The sequence below is a fragment of the Phaenicophaeus curvirostris genome, chromosome 5 (genome assembly GCF_032191515.1).
Source record: "Phaenicophaeus curvirostris isolate KB17595 chromosome 5, BPBGC_Pcur_1.0, whole genome shotgun sequence".
Taxonomy (NCBI): Eukaryota; Metazoa; Chordata; class Aves; order Cuculiformes; family Cuculidae; genus Phaenicophaeus; species Phaenicophaeus curvirostris.
This window is the reverse complement of record NC_091396.1, coordinates 52,084,143-52,107,783: the sequence shown is the minus strand read 5'-3', so window position 1 is coordinate 52,107,783 and position 23,641 is coordinate 52,084,143. Positions and strand designations below refer to the sequence as shown.

Below are 23,641 nucleotides of genomic sequence, written 5' to 3'. Positions count from 1 at the left end.
AAAGGCATCTTTTTCAGTCTGGTCTGAATGAGGTTAGACTCCAGCGATGCCCATGCCATACTTTACAGTGTCACTCAAAGCAGTAGGACCGCACAAGACATCGCCAGCTGCAAAATATAAAGAATGCTTTCACATCTGCCCATATAGAAATAACACTGCATTACTCTTCTTTCTTAAAATAAGTGCATATCACCTCTGTCTCATTTCATCAGGTGGTTCAAAAATTGTTTGTGTTCTCCTACCACTTGTTTAGATGAAATGAAGAGGAAAATCCATCTTCATTGCACATATATCTTCTTTTTATATTCTCTCTACATGTTTATATATATATATATGTATATATACATATATGTGTATGTATATATATTTAGGTTTGCCTCAAACTGTTAGGCAGAGAAAAATCTGGCATGCAGAAATAAGGTGGTGGATTGTATTCCTGCTCTGCACCAGATTATAGCAAGAAATTGGATGGAATATGGTTGCAGTAGCAAGCAGGAGAGTACTGAAAGACCAGTGTAGTCATTAAAAACAAGATAAGTGGACTCGGACAGTGAGTACTCGAAAACAGCAGAGCCTCACCACAAACCTCACCTGCTTTCAGCTGATGCGAAGAGAACAGAACAGGAGTCATGGCTTTAAACTGCTGATCTCAACTATCATATCTCACTCGCCCACTAAGCCAGACCTAACATTTCAAAAGTTATTTATATGCCCACTTGGGATTACTAAATCTATTAATGTAACTTATAGTGTCACTGTGTCATGCATAAACAACCTCTTTCACAGTCAGACAGAAGACTAAACGTATGAAAATGACTCAGTGCTTGTACCTCCCTTCAAAAATCTGGCTGGATGTAACTGATGAATGCAGAGAGCTGACTGAGGTGCCTGTGTATTTCCATTTACTTGGATTTATGAATTTACAAACAAGTTACAAACACCAAGGAACATGACAAGGTAAGTCCCATTTTTCTAGTATTTTCTTCTGTGAAAATCCTTCTATTACGCTGCACTCATCGAATACTGTGCATAAAATACTGTATAATGCCTGGTTTGTGAAACAGTAAGGCCTGGTATACCTTTCTTGCTTAATAATGGATTACACCTTTTTAAATCCTTAACTTGAGCAATGGCACTGCTTCAATTCAAGTTGGCAAGCCTGTCAGAAAGCACTAGTTACAGCTCACATCAGCACATCTCAACAGTCACTAACACAATCACTCTGCAGTCCTTCAATCACTGCTTGAAGCTCTTCAGTTATTTGATTGGTACAAAAATGATTGCTGTTTTTGTCACTGTAAACTGTGATGTTTATTTTGGATTAAAAATTTATTTAACTGTGTTAATATATTATACCATTTTAAACTGCAAAATTTGCCCTACATATTTATGCTAATGGTTTTGTTTTCACTGTTTACTGTTTTTCATATTATGCTGTAAAATTAAAGATGGAAAAAAGCAAATTCAAGTGATTTTGTTGTATGAGTTCAAAAGGGTACGTAAGGTAGCAGAAACTTCTAGCAATATCAACAAAGCATTCAGCCAAGGGACTGTCAACAAATTTACTGCTCGATGTGGGTTCCAAAAATTTCATAACTGAAACAAGAGCCTTGAAGATGAGGAGGGTTGCAGATGTACTTCTGCAATAAACAACAACCAGCTGAGGGCCAGCAATGAAGTGGATCCAGGCAAAACAACTCAAGAGGTTGCAGAAGAACTAAACATGGATTATTCAACGGTTGTTCAACATTTGAACCAAACTAGAAAATAAAAAAAGCTCAATAAATGGGTGTTGCTTGAGCTGAACAAATATGAAAAAAATTGCCACTACACAGTCTGCTCTACACTTCTTTGGTGGAACAAAAATGATCCATTCCTTGATCAGACTGTTGACACATGACGAAAAATGTGTTCTATGTGACAACTGATGGCACCCTGTGCAGTGGCAGGACTGAGGTGAAGCATCAAAACACTTCCTGAAACCAAAGCTGCATCAAAAGATGGTTATGGTCTGTGCTTGGTGGTCGGCAAGACACCAAAATATCTGAAATCCTGGCAAAACCAACACAGCAGAGAATATTGACAGGAAATCAACAAAATGCATGAAGAAATGCATCACTGACATCCAACACTGGTCATTCAAAAAGGACCAATTCTTTTTCATGACAATGCCTGGCCGCTTGCCTCACAAATGATTCTGCAGAAGCCAGGCAAAATGGGCTACAAAACTTTACCTCACCCAGCTTACTCATCAGACCTCTCTCTCCCCGATTATCACATTTTCAAGCTTCTTGACAAGTTCCTGCAAGAGAAGGTTTTCCACAACCAAGCAGCAGCTCAAAATAGCTTCAAAGAACTCATCACTTCCAGGACTCTAGAATTCTACACTACTGGAATGAACAGACTTGTTTCCTGTCGGCAATAATGTGTAGATTCTAATGGTTCTTATTTCGATTACTAAATTTTATTCTAAGCTGAATATTCTTTAAAGTTGATGGTTTAAAATGGCAATTGTTTTTGTACCAGCCTAATACGTTCCTATGCAGTTGCTATTACCTACGTTAAGCCAAGTCTGAGATAGATTGTTCAGGTCAATTTTGCAATGAAGACACAGGCTGAATGAGAGAGCATGATTTTCCCAACTGCCTAACGTAATTAATGCCACAGTTGGGAATGATACATACCAATCTGATTTCCAGCAGTTATTCCATCCACTAGAAAAAAACCTCTTCCCATTCTTACTGTGAAAGCATACATTGTAGTTTAATACAAGACTGGGCAGCTGACCAAGTAATAGCTGGTTTTTTTCAGTTTGAGTTTGGGTTGGTTTTTTTTCCTAAATTTAACAGTTGGGAGATTTTCAAATGTGTCTGCAGGTGAATCAACAGCTTAAATGGTTCAGTGAGTAAAATAATTGTATGGATTTTTTTTTGTCAACATGGGGATGTTAACATATTTGTACTTGGCAGACATAAACTCAAGTAAACCTAATTTCCGTTCAATTTCTGTTCTCTTTAACTCTCATTTCTTAACCATATTTCTGCTGAAAGGTTAATATTGAAATGAACAAGCACAGCTCTACAAAAGTTAGTGGAGTTTTGCTGACTTACATCAGCTTAGAGTCCAGCCCACATGTATTTCTTTAATTAGAAAGGTTCAGAGGCATAAACAGTGTAAATACTGTCAAAGTGCACAATGTTGTTCTCAAGTTTGAGTTTAAAATTAGACAAAAGAATTCCGAAGCAGAAAAAATGTTTGGATGCTGCATTTCAGCAAAGACAGAAACAAAGTTTTCATGGCTTCTCATAACAACTACAACACTCAAATCAAGGATCTGGATTCCATAATGGGCTATGAGCACAAATCCAGCCCACCATGGCTATTAATACTGGTCTTATTTCAATTAGGCTTCATGTTTTGTTGAATCAGGCACCTCTTTAAGTACTCTTATAAAGTTCCTGTGATGATGCTATCTAAGAAAATTCACCATGCAAAGACATATTTGCCTTTGCAGTTTATTTCACTGAAAACCGTTCAAGCTGTAACTAAACAGCAAAACCACATTCGAGTACAGTACTGTTTACACTGTGGAATAATTTTAAGGAATTATCACTGGTAGACAAAACAAAATCCTACATATTGAGAAACATATGCTGACATTTTAGCCGTTAATAACCAATGGCACTGATGCCCTTTTCTAATGAAATCATACAAGTGAGGTTAACAGAAGTCTAGTTCACACAGCTACTATAAAAACACAGACAAAATAAAGCCAAGCTAGCACATGGGCTCTGCTAAATGTACTACCAGGTACTACTTTCTACACAATCGATGGAGAAAAGTACTGAGACATCTATGTCAGACCAGGCTCCTCATTCCAGTTTGTAATCTAGGCCTTGCGGGCATTATGCATCAACCAGTAGCAGCCCTCCAGAGACATGATTTCAATTACTTAAGCACTCTCCTAAAACGTGATGCCAAAGGAACTGCTACACTTCACACAAATCCTCTGTGGAAAGCAATCAGAATATAACCACTCGAAGAAGTAAGGATAACATCTGTGTATTAGAGAATTCCAGCCACATACAGTAACATACACTGATAACATCCCAAGCTAAGCCTTACCCCTTTTACTCAATTACTTGGAGAAATATTTAGAACACAGGAGATCATCAGAGGACTCAAAGACGCAACTCATGTTTCACACTGCAGAGGCCTGCCTTGGTTTTCAAATGAGGCACATCACACTTAAGACTGGGCTGTGAAAGGTGCAAACATAAGGAAATGCCACTTTCTGACACAAAGAGACAAAAAGTAAGTAATAACTGTAGACCTAAACACATACCACAATATTTAGCAATGACAGAGAAGGTATTGCCCACAGGGCTCCTCTGCCACCACATCAAGTCAGAAGAAATTTATCTGAAAACTGAAAGCACACACAGTTTCCAAGGAAAAAGGATGGCACAGCTATGCCAGCAGGCTGAGGAGGTGTCAGTGGCAGCTGGAGGAAGCTGAAGAAGGGGTGGTAATTATCCCAAATTAACATTTAAAGAAGGAACAGTGTACCCATGAATAACTGACATGAACAATCACAAGGTGAGTTGAATCTTTCCCTACTCTTAAGTGCAGCCACATAAAGGCATCAAGAACATTGACTTTCATTGAATTAAGCACTGTTAAAAGCAGTAACAGCAAGAGCGCTGTAGGAAAACTACATCTAGGATACAGAATAATGTGAATGCCTACACAAAAAAAAATACACAGACTTTACACAGTCACATTTCCCCATACATTTGATATGCAATCAAATATTTCATTTTTTCTCAAAAAACCAAACCAAAACAAACCCAGCTGGCATAGCTCTGGATTGAGCCAGTTTACTCGTGTTTGGCTTCAATAGCAGCTACGCTTCTAGTGAGCCTTTAAAGGCTACCATACTCATATCCTAAAGACATGGAAGTGAGATAACACACCTGTATATGTTTAAGGGGAAAAAAAAGCATCAAAGTAATAGCCTAATTTTGCAAGCAATTTCCAATGTGAATGAACTGGAGCTACAAATCACTTCACACAAAAGTCATGCCATCATTATGGTGTGTTCTCCTTGCTAGAAGCTGAAGTAGTGGATTATCTTTACAGCATTCTTAAAATTCATTATTACACATACACTATTCGTAAAAAGTATGTACATAATAATACAACTAAGCACAACAGTTAATGTCATAAAACCAAGAAGAAATCATAGGCAACACTACACAGGATGAAGAGATCATTGATAAAGAAACTGATGTGGGAGTAAAAGGTTTTCAGGAAAAAATAGCAAGTAACCGGGGAAGAAATAAAAGACTTTTTATGAAGACACAAAGAGCTAAGAAGGAGAGGACTGGAACACGTGTGGAGCATATGGATAAAAGTACAGAAAATAAAATGTTGGTAGTAGATGATCTTTAAGGTCCCTTCCAACACAAACCATTCTGTGATTCTATAAAACGAGGAGTGGCAAATTCCATAAAACATACACAGTAAGGAATAACTACTGAAAGGCAAAATGATGTACCATTTTTGACTAAACGTTCAGGGATATGCTAAAGAGGCATGTGGCCATCCAGGAAGAAATGCCTGAAGGTTCAAAATCTGAGAACAGAAAAATGTGTGAGAAGCAGGAACAGATACACATATTTGGGAATTGCCATCAGAGAACTGAACCTATCAGAGCAAAGCTGAAGACATTATAAAGAAGCAAACACAACAGAAGCAAGAAACATGAATTGTGCCAAAAGAAAAATAAAAGAAGGTCAAGGAAACTATAAGCAAAGCAGAAAATACCCCATAGAGCACAAAACCAAAGAAAACAAGAACAAGGAAGAAACAGAGGTAGCTACAGTAGTATGAGAGAAAGCATATAGACAGATGAAGAACTTTCCCAGTTATCTCCTTAAGGTAATGGATACACAAAGGAATGGCTATTGCTCCACATATTTCATTAGGAGTGAACCTCTGGGAACAATAGATGCTCAAAACATTTTAACCAAACTTGTCAAATTGTAATTCCCATCAAAGAACCCACAAAAATAAAAAAAAAATATTTTAAGAGCCTGATGGAACACCTTCAGTCAGGTAAAACTTGCAGTTCAGGGCAGCTAATTTGCAAGACTTGAATAACTGGCAATACGGAATTCTAAACCACAATAGAATAAAGCCAGTAGTATTTACTTAACCACAACTATTTTCATCATAGCTTTGCCCTGAAAAATGACTGCATATTTTGACCCAATTCAACATAATTTTTCTTTAGATTTAGAATCTTCTCTCTGCCAAAATCTAAATTGCTTTTTGGCTGACATTTTAGCAGCATTAATTAATAAATTACAACAGTTGGACTACTATTCTCAACTCAGGCAATACCTTGACACGTGATCTTGAATAAACCACCTGGACTCAGATAATCTGTTTCCTTTCTTACCATTTTATCTCTTCTGATGACTGGGATACAAAGAGGTCTTACAACTGAAGATATGGTAAATAATAGTATCTACATTAAATGGCAAGCTAGAAAAAAAAAACCCTACTTTTCTTGTTATAAGATATAAAAATACCAGTAAGAATAAAGAATTCCATTGAAAACATCTCAGTAGATGTAGGAGACCTTCAATCTTTGTATCTGCAAAAGCTTAGCTAATAATACCAAAGAGACATGAATTAGCTGTGTTTTTCTGCTTTTGATGTATGTGCCTATCTATGCATGCACATTATTTTGGTGGTTTTGCTGGAAATATTTCAGACTTAAGTGATACCAATCAATGATCTCAAGATTTCTCCTTATTCTGAAGCAGAAATTCACAGCAAAGGACAAAAAATACACTGTAACGCGAGTACACATAGAGCAGAAGCACAAAATAGCCATTGTGGTCTCAGAAAAAAAGTTTAAACAATGCTATATTTCATGCTTTGAAGTATTAAACTCTACAGACTCTCAGACCATCTGATCCTCTTAGCATCTCTTTCCACTAACAAAAAGAACCAGGTAAAACAGCACATTAGCTCATGTTTTAAACACCTGTGTTACCATGTGCAATAAACATCCACTTAACTCAAACCATTAATACATCTTCCCTCCCCCATTCAAACACATAAATTACGTGACCAGGCAGAGGAAAGAAAAACAGAAAAAGAATAATTTCATCACCTGAGATCAAATTGAGTTCAACAGAAAATAACTTGCACTTTTTAGCTTTTACTGAAACACAAAGCAAGCAATATAATTGGTTACCTGAGACATATTAGAAGATTGTGCTGTGTCAAACAGCCAGACTTAAAAGCAGCTACGTAACAAAATAAGAAAGGAAGAACCCAGTACTACACCCAGCAGGGTGTAATTTTAAAGGCCATCCAATATTGCTTTCAAAATGCTAACTATTAGATAGCCTGCAATTACATTTATGAAGAAAGGGTCCCTAAATTACATTCTTACAACAATTCAAATACAATGGGGGTGGGGGAAAGGTATTTAGAATGGGAGTTTTAAGATCAGAACCTTCTATATGAGTGTTGTTCCAGTTCTGTCCCAAAGAATGAATCTATACGACCCAAATTTTTTCTTCCAGCCCCCTGTTTCTCTGACTAGAGGTGCAGAAGCTCCACCTAGCTGACTGATCCAAGTGCCGGTGCCCCAGACTAAGTCTGAGCATCACGATCACAGATGCCCATCTCTGAGTAATTATCCAGCATGACCCTTTGCTGTCACTTCTCCAACTCTCAGCTTCTTCGCACTTTCATCTTGCCACCCATGCTTACCTCTGCCTCCCACTCCCTTTGCACCAAACTTGCTGTCAGCCCTTTTTAAACTGCACTTCTAATCCACAGCCTTCTTGTCTCAGGTCCAGCACTTGCAGGACCTTCTGGCATCTCAGTCACTTTCCTGTGTTTATTTTGGGCCCTAATCTAGGGAAGCACCTTGAAACATGGGGACACATACTTTCTCAAACAAGGGCAGACATGAACACACGCTTTACTGAGCCAAAGTCTGGGACTGTGCTTCCTGTTGAAATCTAAGGGGGGAGTTCAGCTGTGATAAATATCTTCCTAGGTGTCTTGCTTGGCATCCTGTAAACTTAGTATCCCCTAAAAATAAGAAAAATACAGGAGAGAATTTTTCCAGGTTGCTTTTCCTGTACTGAATTAGAACACATTTGAAAGTGGTTATAAAGCATAGCTGTAAGAAAACAATAAAGACAGTATTGAGTTTTGGTTTAGGGCTTTTTAATCTTAAGAGATTGTTGGACAGAACAAGAGTATATAATATTTTCCTATATATTCTTCCTAGTCTTTTCAATATTTGTTCTGCATTACCGTATAGCCCTAAATAATCAGTAATTTCTCCTTCTATTCCCATCTTTTAAACATTCTCAAAACCAGTTATTTTAAGGTAACTGGTCACAACAGAATACAGAAGGACTGACATAAACAGCTTTTATCTCCTACAATGAAAGGAAGCAATTAAGAAGCCAGAAACATCATTCTTGGTCTTACAAAGCCACAGAACAAAAGAGGAATACTTAGTAGCAAAAAGAATGAAGATGCAAGTTTTCAAAGATGACTAGAGGATTTAGTCCTGTTTGGATTTATTTAAATTGTGTGACCAAATCCTTTGATCAACTGTGAAAATTTCAGTTAGGTAGCTCACATTCTACGATAATAGAGGGAAAACGTCTAAAATTCTGGTTTGTCTGTGCAGTGCAATATGAAAGATACCACAATCAATGGATCTAACAAGGAATTCCATTAAGACTCTATCTTGAATGTTTTGAAGTAAAATAACAAGCTTAAACATTTCTATCATGTCAATTACTTTAGAATCCAATTGCAAATGCTATGTAAAACAGAGTACCTCCAGCTGAAAGGCTGCCATACTGACAGCCTAAGAATTCAGCTCCTAGCAATGTATGGAAAGAATCAGAGACTTCAAAAATTTTTGACGTCTATTTCTTGATCCATTTCTTCCTCAAAAAAGGAACAGTGGAAAAATGAAGTATATATAAAATATGAGAAGAAAGTGATAAAGAAGAAGAAATAAAGAAAGGAGATTAAGATATAACAAACAGAATCCTGGAAAACTTTTCCAGTCATAAGGGGCGTGATTAGTACTACCTGGCTGTATATGATGCACTCTTTTCTGAGGTTTCTATGGCTACCTGGATACAAGAACAAAGGCAAGACCTTCCAGGTGCTTAGAAGAGAAGAAATACTTTCTACTAATAAATAATATACATGCAATTTAAAACATGCATTGAAACTAAATATACCACTTGTAAAACAAGGCAGTCTAACTGAATATTAAGAAATCTGTTCTTTTCAGAAACTTCAGCCCAATAACTATGCTTCAAGAAGGATCTCTAACACAAGATCAAGGCTCATGGTAAGTCCTCACTGCTTGTACTATTCCTTTTTGAGAGAATCTGTAATAAAAAAATTAAGCGTCAATACACAGTTTATCTTCTCAAGAAAGTATTAACTTGCAAGGAGTAGGAATTGCAACGCTTATGTATTACAGCACCACCTGGTGTGGCTTGCCATGGATACAATTTTTAAGTGGACAAAACCTACCAGGTCATCTAATTTACCTGTCAAACAGCACAGAATTCATCAGTAAAACATACCTTTGGTACTTTTGATTTTCTTTTTCATTTTAAATTATTTGTTTTGGAAGGCATAATTCATATCTAATCAAATTTCTGAACAACATTTGATGCAAAATTGGCTCATAAAATTCCAGTTACAAGACTGATAGTTCAGTTTTAATCAACAAATATGCTACTGGTAAACCCCATGACCTCCAACATCACGAAGTCTATCTAGCAACCAAGAAAACATACCACTATCTTCTAAGAAATTTAAGTGTTTCAAGCAGAAAAATGGGAAATCTCAATGTGAAAAAGTAAAGCTGATTAGCAAGGAGCAAGATACAAAGCAGCATGACCCCTCAAATCCTACGAGGGAAGATCTTTTTATCAGGTGGTGAAAGGGCATTTTGCTGAGATTATATAGAGGACTACACAGCACACATAATTGCACTGTGCTTAGTTGCTTATATGCTTAGCTGCTTGGCAAACTATAAGAGAAATTACCTATTTCAATATTCTGTCAAAATTAGGATAGACAGCCTTAGCAAAGCACGTCTGGAACACTGTAAAAAGTCTACGTTTCTGGGTCAGAGACACCCTATGCATTGCTTTATAAAATGTTCCATTTTCCCTTACCATTCTCTGCTAGAAAAGAAAAGTTGTTGTATGACATATATAACCCAAAAAGCAAAAGCCCTGAATTACCTCTAATGCTGCCATAAATGAAGAATACTTGCACGAAATCCAACAGAATGTGCGCTGGTACAGATTAGCAGAAAATCTGCCTCAAAAGCCTCTACTCTATCAGCCAGACCTTTCTCTTGCCAAAGACAAGAAATGAGTTGGTGTGCTCAGCTACATCAATTCTATTTAATTCGCAGATACTAGAGTGCTTGTGTTTATTTTCTGTCTCAGGCTAATGGCAGGGAGGTGAATCTCTGGCTAGGTACAGAACAAGCTAGCATCTGTCTAGTCACATAAAAATGCTGAAATTTAGATCAGAACACAGAAATCTTTTTAATCCTGCCGAATTCTGGTGTCTAAATATTTGGTAAAACTGATTATTGTGCACATGGTAAACCACTGTCCTCCACTCTGTAATGAGAAGAGCATCCTTGACAATAAATCACCATATCACTTCCATGAATAACCTGACATATTTCACTATAAATGTGTACAAAAGAAAAGATGAAACTAACACTAAAGGATGGACACAGAGGGATACACTCATTAGTTATATTATCTACATTTTTGCAATGCCATTGTCACAAATCTGGATAAAGGCCAAGCAACTTTCAGGCAGACCTTTCTTTACCATCAAAAGCTTTCTAAGTTCCTAATTATCTCTCGCATTCTGCCAGACACTTTCAGCAATTTTAAAATAGGTGGGTTTTTTCATAAATGCAATACCATTACAAAAAAAGGGATCTGATAAGCTAAATCAATTCCATAAGTCCTGAGTCTGCATGCAAAAAACCCTTGTGCACACACATCACCCATTGTCCTGTAAAATAATCCCCTATAAACAGACTGAGTATTAACACCGTCACTCAAACTGAAATAGCCTAAAGGAACTGGTCAATTTCCTTCATTACGTTCATTTTGAGGACCTGTTACCCAAAAGAAACCACCTGCCAAGTTCTTCTGAAACATAAAGGGAAATGTTTCAATGAAAGAAAAGCATGAATTATAAACACAAATACACACAACGCTGAAGTGGTAATTGAAAATTCATTTTGCTGTTTGCTTATCCCCTTCACTTCTCATTTTATGTGTACATAAGTCATTAAAGTTTCCCTTAGGACCAGTCTATGCTTATTTTTTCAGCTTCTTTCCTTCGAGGTTGAAAGTATGCAACGCCAGAACAACATCAACTGCCAGCAATCAAATTAGGTAAAACAGTATCAAGCAATTTTGAAAATAATTTTCAAAGAAACTACTCCCTCTGCAAGAAAATTAAGTGAGCAAAACATCTGCAATCCCTTTTCAGCATCCTGAAAAAGTAATTAGGTCTATGCTTTGATAAGGTAAGCTGACAAGAACCTTTCACCTCTTCTTTAAGATCTAATTTGCCTTGGAAATTTTTCATTTCTCATTTGGTGCGTCACTTGTGATTCATCCAAACACAAAGCAAAACAGAAAAAAAATGAGAGAAAAGGACAGATAGAGTGCTTTTGCACTTGTACTAATGAATACTGTATATCATTATTCCAACTATAGTATAAATTTCCTAAATCTAAACTTTCATGCCTAATAGTTTATCAAACATACCTTCAAAGTTACCAGAAAAATAACTCAAGGATGCTTTTTTACCAAAAAAAGTACAACCTGCCAGGAAAGTGGTTTAAATGATGACTTCATTCTACTTGGCTATCACCAGAATCTAGACATGTACTTAATAACAACAAACACGTATTTAGACAAGTCGCGTAGCCCTTGGGAACTGCTGAACCTAGAAGGTGTCACCATGGTATAATGTTTTGACTGCTTATTTAAGCTGGTCTATATGAAATACCTCAGTGACTATTAACACACAGGGATCTTGGAAAAAAGCCTTCCAGCTTATTGACCACTGCTTTCAATGTCAGAAGGTAGACAGCAAACCATTTAGTCTACTATTGGAATTACATTCTTCATTTGTGGGCATTTAACTTTCAGAAAGGCTTAAATCTTTAAAGCAAAGACTAATTTCTGTTTGGTCACATATCCAGGAATCTGAACATCTGCAGTCATGCAAAAATGATGAAGCGCAGGACCCAGTTTTCTCAGTTACTCTTAAATTTAATTTCTATGTGTTTATCCATTTCCTAAGAGCCAAGTCAAATCAAGCAGTGATCATGTTTCACACGATGGGCAAGATTTTTTTTTAACACTCAGTTTCTAAACACTAACTACTATTCTTCCAAAAAGCAACTGCTGTGGTTTCTTTAAATGGTCCCCTTGATAGGGGATCACTTTTTCAATGCCCTCCCAATTTTCAAATAAGAAATACAATACCGTTTGTTCTCTGAATATTTCATAGCAAGTTCTCAAACACATGCAAAAATCATTGAGGTGATATCCTAGCAGAAGTTTCTATCCCAGCAAATGTTTCTTCTGCTTTTCCAATCAGTTTCCATAGACTTACACTTTTCGAAGCTAGAAAGGATCTTTCTGATCAGTATCTTAATCTTCTATTTAACCCACTGCAGGATAGGTTATGTCAAGAAACCCCACATAATCATTTGTTTATTAATCCACCCTGGATTTAAAGACAATACGATGAGTTGCTAAGTAATCTTTTTTTTTTAAGCTGGATGATGCTCATTATTAAAAAAATCATTTGCTTTTTACTATGAAATTATCGTAGACTTGTGATTTTCATTTCCTGCTGGACCAAAGTGCCAGTTTTTCAAAGACCTCAGGCCAGTTATACTTGTTCATATCAGCTAAGGATCTCATATCCTAGGTTACAGTTCTGCATCATTACTGCTTAAGACATGAGATATAAAACTGCAAGATTTTCAACAATTTCTCTAGTAGATTATTTCAAATTGCTGATAAGCATAATAGCATGGAGGCATTCAGTTCTGTAACAGGGAAAAAGATGATGGGAAAAAGATGATATGAGAGGGTTTTCCTGTCTCCCTGAGTCACAGAGGCAGACACAAGCTTATCTCCACAAATGTTTGTAAAAATCAGGTTTTACCCCTGATAGGGGTTCTTGGTGGGTAATGCATTGTTCCCACATATTACAGACATAAACAGTATTCATTTCAGTGCTGTAAAATCCCATTACACCAGGATATCTTAGTTGCAGACTCACTGTACACACATAAATCAGTTGCCAAATGTAGCAAATTCATTCACTTCTTATTGAAGCAAAATAACAGTTACCAAGTTCTTAGATACATAGAACAGGCAACTTTACCTGCATTGTTCTTCATTGTTTCAAAAGGGAAATTTTTAGGCTTAGGTGCCCACACTAGTACTATTAAAGCACAAAGTGATCACAAGCAAGACTGGAAAAGAGGAGGCTGAGGGGAGACCTCATTGCTCTCTACAACTACCTGAAAGGAGGTTGTAGAGAGGAGGGAGCTGGCCTCTTCTCCCAAGTGACAAGGGACAGGACAAGGAGCAATGGCCTCAAGCTCCACCAGGGGAGGTTCAGGCTGAACATCAGGAAGAAGTTTTTCATGGAAAGGGTCATTGGGCACTGGAAGAGGCTGCCCAGGGAGGTGGTTGAGTCACCATCCCTGGAGGCGTTTAAAAGACCGGCAGAGGGGCATGGTTTAATGACTGATAGGAACAGTTGGACTCGATGATCCAGTGGGTCTTTTCCAACCTTGTGATTCTGTGATGCTATTCCTTGGTGGCCTACCCAGAGGTAAACCCCTGCTGCAACCTGTTCAGTGAAAGCAACATCCCACACTACATCTTTTCAGAACACCCTGAAAACCCTCCCTTGGCTGGACAACTGTCTGGGATTTGCAGTTCGGATATGGAGCCTAACCACAGTGAAACAGTTGCAGTGACTAAGGCTGGAAAGAGTCTGTGGCTTGCAGCTTCCCTTGAAATGAAGGGCTGATGCTTCCCTGTCAGGCTGCTGGTGAGTTGTCAAACCCCAGCTGCACCACTCAAGTGTAAGAATTGCAAACCAGTCTATACTGCTATGAATCCATATTGTGAAAAATGAAGAAAACAGCTAAATCAAAAGAACTCCTACGTATACTCAGAGCCATCCCAGGCTTGGGTGGTAATGGCACACTTTTAAAAACCTTATTTTTAATAAAAGATCAAATTCTTCAATCAAACATACACATTAATAGTTTAATAAGGAAAACTAAGTCACATGCTACATTACACATCATTAGCATATTCCTCTATATTGAGAAGTACAAAAAAAAAAAAAACCACACGGAAGTGAGGATTTCTATGTCAAGAGAAGAAAACCCGAATCTTAATGAGCATTTACTCATGACTAATATGCATACAAATCAAAGATGCACAGTTGTGTTTATACATTTCAGCTGTTTTCCATATCTGAAAATAACAGTACAGAAGTTGCATGTATGAACAGACCTAGGAGGAATATGGGAGGAATGCATACTGGGAATTAAAGAAAGGATAAAATTTAGTTGGATTCAAAAACTCAGTTGTAGCATCTACATTGGCAGGGCCGGGGTGAAGAAGTGTGTGAAGACTGGGAGACTGGGGTGGGGGGAAAGAAGAATCACAGATTTTCTAAGGAATAGGCCTTTGCAAATGTGTTTGGTGGTGTGCGTACCCACAAACACATTCCCTATTTTTAGCTAATAATAACGTTAAAAAAGAAAATGTGTTTAGCTATAAGACATATGTGATGAGGCCATAAGTTGTCTCTTTCCCGAGATCCCATCAAAGCTGACAGCCTGAGTTAACAAAAGGGAAGTTTCCACAATGCATCTGGAGAAGAGACAGGTTAGGAGTAGCTTGGTTTTGACGACCATCAGAGAACAATTAAAAAAGACAGACATGAGTAACTGCCACAAAGACGTCACTGAAAGCATGAAGGAAAAAAAAAAAGAATACCCATGACAGACACCTGAGGGATCCTAAAGGATGACATAAGTGACATAAGACTTTCGAAAAAAACTGGAATTCATAGCACTTCAAAATGAAAAAAAAAACAAACACGTGTGAGACGATCCTTTAAATGAGCATATTTAAAAGAACAATAGGCACAGAGATTCTGCTCCTCACTCCTCCCGCACTGACACTGCTTCCAGTCTCTTCAGCTGGATGTACAGTAATTCTCTTCAATTAATTCCTGAATGTTCAGTCAGAACTAGGCACTACAGTGAAGAGACCACATTGAGAAGTAATCGCAGGCTAGAGAGAGAAATACATAAGCTTGAGCAGCTACTAGAATGCCTAAACTAGGTATTTATGAATTTAAACAAGAGTTAAGCTTTTTTGTAAGAGTTGAGCACACCTACAGCACTGAAATCCAGGTTAATTTGGAGATTAAAAATACTTCTAATTGCAAAGAGAATACGTATCAAAGAAACCAACATTACTCCTTATCACTATTATGGTACCAGCATTCTAACAATAGCAGCAAGAAGTGTTCTTTCTCAGCTTTAATTCTTTGGCGTCAGTGGCTTTGGTATACAGGATGCCAAGGAAAGTTTGATTCATGAAACTCAGTAGATTTTTAAAATTCTACTTTGAGGGAGAAATCCTTGACCTCTGCAATTGAAAAGTCAACACTTTATACATAATCTGGTCAATTGAAGAACGAAAACTTAAGCGGTCCTCAGATACGGTATAGCCACTTCAGTATTTTCTGAGAGAGTCTCTGAAAAACATTGTCATTCACCAAAAGACAAATACATTATACTCAAGTGTACCAAGCCATAGCAAAATGAAGAGTTGCATTTGACTGACTTTCCTACAACCTATACAGTATTTTGAGCTGAACTGACAGAAGGAACTAATAATCTAACAGTAATTTTCAGTGATCAAAAATTTAGTATAAACATTTCTGTATAACTCTTATGCTTGCATTTCATTATTACACCATTTCAACAAGGCACTTAAATTTGCGCGTGAGTAGCTTAAATAATATCTAGAAGCATTTTTGAATTGGGCCCAAAGGGAGTCCCAATGAGTAGAGAAGGCCTGTATCTAGACACAGAAGACAGTTACACTGTACGCTATTTCCCAGACCAATATATTTCTTAAGTTTATTTTCAAAATACCCACAATGGCCTCAACTAAATCACACACGTGCCAGTTACATATCTACAAACTTTTTGCTGTTTAATAGTTAGAGCTTCCTCATATTGTCATAGAGCTACTTCAAATGGAAAACTTTCATGCCCATGTCACCAGAAAGAAATAATCTCTACAAGACTACTAGTTTTTCATAATATGGCATAGAAAGTAGCTAGACATTATTTATGCATTTATATTATTTATGCCTTTAAAAATTGCTAAACTTCACAAGACAGGAACAACCTTTCAAAGATCCGATACTACAAAAAAGTAAATAGTGTTTGCAAACTCGAAGGAAAAAAAAAAAGAGAAGAAAATACCATAGTAACAAAGGACACAAACAGCTCTGTTCTACTGTCTACCTGGTCACTTGATATACCTGCAGTATTGTGTTTATAACAGCTGTTTAAAGAATGCTTAACCTCAAAAAAATACATCCCAAATAAGGAACAATTCATATTTGTATTGCCCAGCATTAAGGTAGGAATCAGAGGCTCATGACCATCATCTTGGCCTGCACATGTATGCTCACATTTCAAAATACAATATTTATGATATCTACACTCAGTAGAAAGCTAAAGACATTCTTTATTTTTTTGATGTCTGGATTTACATCTTGGAACATAAGCCATCCCTCAGTCTTGGTTTATCTGGGGCAGGGGGAGGAGATATTACCTTGCTGGAGGAGAAATCATATACAACCTCAGATTTTTTTTGAAGTCCTAGCATCAGCAAAGTACTTTTGTGGACATGCTACAGGCATTTTAATTGCAAAATACACAGCTGTGCAGGCCAGGGAAGCAGATTAACCATCCTATATGATGCTGCACCGAGGCTGTAACTCTACATGAGACCTCAAGTCTCAGGTGGCAGTAAAACTGAAGTAAGAAGTTGCTGTCTTGTACATGCCCTGTCATACAATTTTTTTCCCCACTTTTGTTTGCCCTACCATCCAAGCTGTGCATGTACATCTATTCTGAGATGCCTACAAATAAAGGCAGTTCTTTACCTAGAGGTTTACCTGAGCTGCTTTACCACACAACAAAGGCAACAGTAAATAGGAGTAATAAGTCAGAAACAAGCTGTGAAAGAGGTCCTAAGTCAGCTTTATCACCATAGCCAGTATCTCACAGAAGAAGCTTTAAGATTTCACCTACTTCCAGACAATTCCTAACCAGCTGCACAGCACCAGAAGCAGCCTAGCACTACTACTTTTGCCTCAGACCAGGTTCTGACAAATTGCCTGTAATGGCATGTGGGCAGCTGTACCCAACCCTTTACCAGCCCATATAGATGGAATACCACAAAAAAATAAAAGCAAGGTCTGCTACAGATCCCCCTATCCTCCTTTATGTGGTTAGCCGAATTTTCTTCTCTCAATTAATCATGTCTTATGTCATATGCGTGGGGTACAATTCTGTAATGGATGTGTGATATCCATGCCTGTGTGTGCAATAAATGCATATTTCAGTAACCGTGTGTAACAGCATCTTGCAACCCAGTTTCTCATTCTTATCATGCATATATGACCACAAAGCACAATATGAACAGAATCAAAATACCCTTGAAAAATACTATGTTCGGAACAAAATCTCAGCTAGATGCTTTAACACTGTAAGATAGCCAGCACATCTAGTAATTTCTAATAGAAACAAACAGCAGGCATTATCTTGCTTACAGTACAGTAGGTATGCTGTTTCAAAAGACATTTGGAAAAGCTTTTGATGGTTCATAATTACAGTGCTTTTTACATCAAAATGGACTCTACAATTTCTTCGCTTTCAGCGTGTCTTCAAAATGACTCAATTTTCTGACAAATACTTATTTAATACTTTTGCTTAATAGAAAAATCAGTAAGAAAAATAGAAAAAGACTGATAGAGATCCATAATAAGAGTAGTGCATAACCTTTCAACTCTTTTGTTTGCTTTCTGCTAGCTCCAAATGTCTGATTTATCAGCTGCCCATTTGTATCATGGACGTTTTGGGTAGGTGCAATTCCTATCTATTTTTAATACGCTGAGAGTTTAACAGATGTATTCAAAAAGATTAAACACCTACAAAAATAATGGCTCAGCAAAAAACTGCTTCTGGTTTTGCCACGTTGAATGTTTTGAAGATTTTGAAGACACTTCAAAAAAGTTAGGGCAAAACATAAGTAGTTCCTCTTTTTGTCTTTGTACCACCCATAAAGCACATGAAATTATTTCACATTGTTTCAAAAATAAGAAAAATACATTCTAAGCTTCAGTTTTGTCAAAATAAAAAACAGGATCTAGACTAAAAGCTTATGACCTATATGGAGAAGATTCAGTTATTTAAACCAACAGCTGAAAAGGTGCTTTGGTTGCACGATACCAAACATCAGCCTGCTAATCTGTTAGGTAGCAGCCCTAGGAGCCGGAACAGTGAAATAATGATATGCAAAAGGGGATCAGTAAAATATTCACCCCTCCTTCTTGAGTTTTATAGCCTGCCTCTGTTCTGGTTGCAGATGTTGAAAAACACTTAGCAGTGATAGCACTTACGATGCACACAAACAATTACCTTTCTATCTATCCCATCCAACTTGCTGGCTGAATCAAGAGGCTACAGAGCAAGGCACCCCGCTTTCTTGATCAAAAATTAATCTATCAGTTCCAGGAAAGACAACAAGCAGTAAACTGTGCATTACACAAAGTACAAAATAATACACTTTTTACCTACATTTTCCCTTAGGCACAAGGACTGGGCACTGGGACTGGGAGATCATGGACATTAACCACCCCCAAATGATAAGATATAAATAATTAAACACTAGGGGGAGCTGTAAGCGTGAAGGGAGAGAGGCACAAGTAGCACCAGGTCAAACCCTTATGATGGCCCAAGTTCCTCATTATTTCCACGAAATATACTCTCTCAGTTCAACTCCTCTAGTTAAAAGGAGATCAAACTACAAAAAGAGCCCTAAGTTCATTACGGTTTATGTTGTCTGGATGGAAGAAGCATCGGTATGCATAGCCAAAAATTACGAACTCTAATTACTACCACAGCTACTCAGCTGTAATGCACCTTGCAAGTGACACCAATAAGCAATGAGATACAAAGAAAGTCTGCAGTCTATCCACATTTTAGTGACATTCCATACAGGAGCTAGTGATGACGTGCAGTGAGGATGTAAGAACTGGGAAGTGTTTAAATAGATAACTTAGAAATATATAGTATGAACAAGCTATGCAATGCTGCTATTTATAGATCTTGTGTGCTTGCTCAGTAGATGAGTAAAGACATCAATAAAAAAAGCACTCAAAGGTACACAGTAGAAGATAACAACCAGTAAGATGATGTATGATACAGCGTCTCAGGAACAGTTTTGCTTCTGCAGACTCGAGCTTCTGATAAATTGAATCCTCCAGTGTAGGTTTCAGTCACAAGTGAAAAGTGCTGAGCGGCTGCCTGGGGCAGTGGCAACAGCAGCAGTAGCTGGGCTGCCAGGCCAAAGGAACATGCATGACCAAACTGGCAGTGGGCAACATTTGAGGAGTGAGTCAGCAATGCCTTCGTGGCAGGAAAAGCAGATCTGAAGCACTTTATATTAAAACAACACTTAAGAGGTAAATTGTCAATCCTAGAAGAGCAAGGAGAGGGCAAGAGTCATAAAATACTCCTAGCATCCAATATGACAGCCAGACTCTGGGAGAGAGGAATTAGTCTGTGTTTTGAAATCACATTCTCCATATGCAGATGGCAACAGTGAGCACAGTATCATACTTTTTTATTTTCTAAACTTCTTTCTTCTACTTCACGTAATCAATAAGAAATGAATGGAAAGGTCTAGCTTCACTATACATCTTGTCACCTGGTCTATGGGACAGAGCAGTAATGCCTGCAGCAACAAAAATAAGACAACAATGTCCTCCGAAGTCACATATGGACAAGTTCTTCTGAAATCATAGTAGGAATGCTTTTAATGAAACCAATTCACAAAAGCCTAAGACAAAGCAAATAAAAATGAAAAGTCATGGGCAAAGACCAATGAGATATGGTATGGTGTTTGAAGGTCTGTAATTTTGTCATTAAATATTTTCTGGGAGGAGCTATTTCAAGTGCAGCGCTCCATCTGAGAAACAATTTATGTGCATCCTCAGTATACATAATTGCCTAGTACTGAGTACACTGTGGTTATGACTGTCTGTCTTTCTGTTATGTAGTATTCTGCAGCTTCCATTACTGTAGCATACTTACCATCTCAATCCAATGCAAGCAACTCCACTGCACTTTTCTGACATAGAACAGTATTTTAGTCAAAATCCATAAATAAGGCCTGTGGAGGATTTAGGTCAGAATCACCAAACTTAGGGTTCAAACAGGACTAATATAGAACCTGAGTAAATGAGTTAAAAGAAAAAGTCCAGTAAGTCCCACTAGCAGTCACCTCTCCCTGGAGGAAGCAGGAATTCAGCACCTCCCTGTTTATTTTGCAGGTTCCCTAGGCAATTTCACCTGCGCAGAACTACATTCACCTGGGGAAAAAGGCACATAGTTTTTTACCTGAGCAACACTGCTCTCCAGTAAAAGAAGCCCCTAGAGAGGCTAGATCAATTAGGTATGCTCAAAGTACTCCTGACACATCTCAGTAAGACTGAATTCACCATAAGCCACAGGTACTAGGGCCATTTTCACTAAAGTTAAACCTAAATGCTTCAGTTCCCAGATCAGAGCCCTTTCATCTCATTGGTCACTAGCTCAAGACAGTACCACCTCCCTCTAAGAAAAAAATATACAGATTTTAACTGTCTCAACTACAGAACTGAGGTTGATTTTCCACCTGTGCACATTTATTTAGTAAGTCAGCCCAAAATGAGTGAGAAATTGTTCCTAGCACAGTAGAACAGCTCCACAGTTCCCAATCTACTCCACAAAAACTGCTAAATTTTGAACACGAGTTTCCTCCAACAGCTGGAAACTTTTGCTCTCTATTGCTTCACTGATCCCACCTCAACACTTCCTTCTGTTTAGTATGAAAGATTCTGTAGTGAGCACAACTCATCCAACCCTACCCTGAGGTACTTGTCAAAAACTCACTTTGTGTTCAGGAGTCCTCACTGGGAGGACTGCAGGCATTATCTGAGTTTAGTCACTTACAGCACTCCAGAGAGAAAATATAGTTCTAAAACACAGCAGAGAGTTGTCTTTAGCTCTTTCTTCCCCTACTGTCAAAGGGCCAAGATGTCCAGGTACCTAACAAAACACTTAGTCAGACTGCCAAATATCTAATTCCAACTGAGATCCAGAGAATCAAGAACCATTACTCAAAAGATTCCACTGAGAATGTCTGTATCTAAGTTGTGAGGCCTTTAAGATCCTACTTTACACCCTATTTCCTTCTCCTGTTCAAGGGTATTTTCCTTACTGACTTAAATACAAATGGAATAAATCAGTTTTTCATAATATATCCAGTTATTCTACTGTCAGAGAAACAATTTCTATTGACAGGGGTACAACTCAAACTAAAATACTTTGCTTTATTAAGCTGCCAACGTCAGTTCCAAAGCTTTGGATACACAGGAATAGATGAAAAAATTAATTTTTAAGGGGGACACAGTGCTTTAGGACACAACACATGCTCATCTATCTGATGCTTTTCCACAGGCCAAGGACAACAAACAGCCCCAAGCACAAAGACCTACCATTTCCATTTTACCACCCAAAGTCATCTGCCATGATTCAAGGTACTTCTATGCAAAAGACAGCACAAGAAGACTGCCTGGAAGTAATTCATTTTTGTAGTTTCCATCTCTGAGAAGGAACACTTCAAGCAATGGCTACTTTGATTTCCACTAGAAAAATGAGTTTCACTGTGATCTCTTTCAGATGTATAATCCATGAATTTTAAACTTCTCATAAAAGTTCACAGAAACCCAGTTTAGCATCTTCTGCCTGTACTGATTTAAACACTCTCCATGAACAGCAACAATAACGGTTTTGATACGTGCTTTCCCTTGACTCCCCTCCTCCTTCCTACTTAGATGCAATAATCATTTTGATGACATGGGGATATTTCAGCATTTTAACAATAAAATTGAACATGTCAATGTTTTCACTATGTAATCAGTGGAGGAAATACATACAATTGACAGCAAATTGATTTTCATAGAATCACAGAATGCTTTGGGTTGGAAGGGACATTAAAGACCATCCAGTTCCAATCCCCCCGCCATGGGCAGGGACACCTCCCACCAGACCAGGCTGCCCAAGGCCCCATCCAACCCGGCCTTGAACACCTCCAGGGATGGGGCAGCCACAGCTTCCCTGGGCAACCTGTGCCAGCGCCTCACCACCCTCACTGTGAAGAATTTCCTCCTAATGCCCAAACTAAATCTTCCTCCTTCCCATTTAAAGGCATTCACCTTGTCCTATCATGCCCTTGTAAAAAGTCCCTCCCCAGCTTTCTTGTAGCCCCCTTCAGGTACTCGAAAGCCACTATAACATCTCCCTGGAGACTTCTCTAGGCTGAACAACCCCAACTCTCTCAGCCGGTCCTCATAGCAGAGATGCTCCATCCCTCTGATCACCTTCACAGCCCTCCTCTGGACCCATTCCAATAGCTCCATATCCTTCTTATGTTGAGGATTCCACAACTTGAACACAAGGCTCCAGGTGGGATCTCATGAGAACAGAGTAGAAAGGGAGAATCATCTCCCTTGACTTGCTGGCCACACTTCTTTTGATGCAGCCCAGCATACAGTGGCCTTCTAGGCTGCATGCACACATTACTGGCACATTTTTTTATGTATTTTGTATGATTTAATATCAGAACAGAGTTTCACTGTTTAAAGCAACAAATAAACTACACGGAATGCTATGTAGTCCTGCTGTGAAAGAAAAATGGTTTCACAATAAATGGTTTCACAATAAATTAAGAGAAAATTTTGATTTTTTTTTCCTCTTTCATAAGGTACATTAGTAACATGAATTAAGAATAATGTCTTTGAGAATGCCAAAATAAAGGATATTTCTCTTGGTGGAATTAAGACTTTAATACTTAGCCTTTGATCTGAATTACACAGTATTCTTTAAATCCAAGAGCACAAAATTTCAGACTTTTGTAAATAACCTGGAGCTTGCTAGCACAAATCTGTCAACTAACAAATCCCCCCTTCATCTCTCCAAAGGCTGCATTTTTAAAGGTCATTAGACGGTCAGCTCAAACACTAGCTTTACAGATCACGTAAATATAAGAGACAAATACATATTATATAAAATCTCCATTCCCCATGTCAAGCAGCAATGCTCCTTAAG

The 23,641-nt window shown here is 38.0% G+C and overlaps 1 protein-coding gene and 1 long non-coding RNA gene across 5 annotated transcripts in view; one reads left to right on the top strand and one right to left on the bottom strand.

The window, feature by feature from the left end:
* The window catches only part of SLC24A4 (solute carrier family 24 member 4), an 88,949-nt gene that overhangs the window by 48,442 nt on the left and 16,866 nt on the right, over nucleotides 1-23,641 (bottom strand). The gene's annotated exons all lie outside the window — the stretch shown is intronic.
* LOC138720715 (uncharacterized) lies at nucleotides 861-22,391 on the top strand. Its single transcript, XR_011337460.1, has 3 exons — nucleotides 861-957; nucleotides 9,359-9,418; nucleotides 21,992-22,391. It is a non-coding gene; the product is annotated as an uncharacterized lncRNA (long non-coding RNA).